Raw genomic sequence first — 238 nt, 5'->3', positions numbered from 1 at the left:
ATGCTGGCTGGCTCCAGAGCTGCTCCGAGTCAGCCACGGGCCCAGCAGCTGCATGGAAGCCACCGCCCCGTGGCCATGCCTTGGAGCCACCGGTGCTCACCTCACCGCTGCCTGCCCACCCGCCTGAGGCCCAGTGGTTGGGTTCCAGATCGGCCGCGTCGGTGGCCAAGACCAAGCAGGTCCCACGCCCGCCAAGCCACGGAGTTGACACGCTCCCAAAGAACGAGCTGAGGCCTGG

The sequence above is a fragment of the Myotis davidii genome, unplaced genomic scaffold (assembly GCF_000327345.1).
Source record: "Myotis davidii unplaced genomic scaffold, ASM32734v1 scaffold211, whole genome shotgun sequence".
Classification (NCBI taxonomy): Eukaryota; Metazoa; Chordata; class Mammalia; order Chiroptera; family Vespertilionidae; genus Myotis; species Myotis davidii.
The sequence above is the reverse complement of the archived record's forward strand: the minus strand, read 5'-3'. Positions refer to the sequence as shown.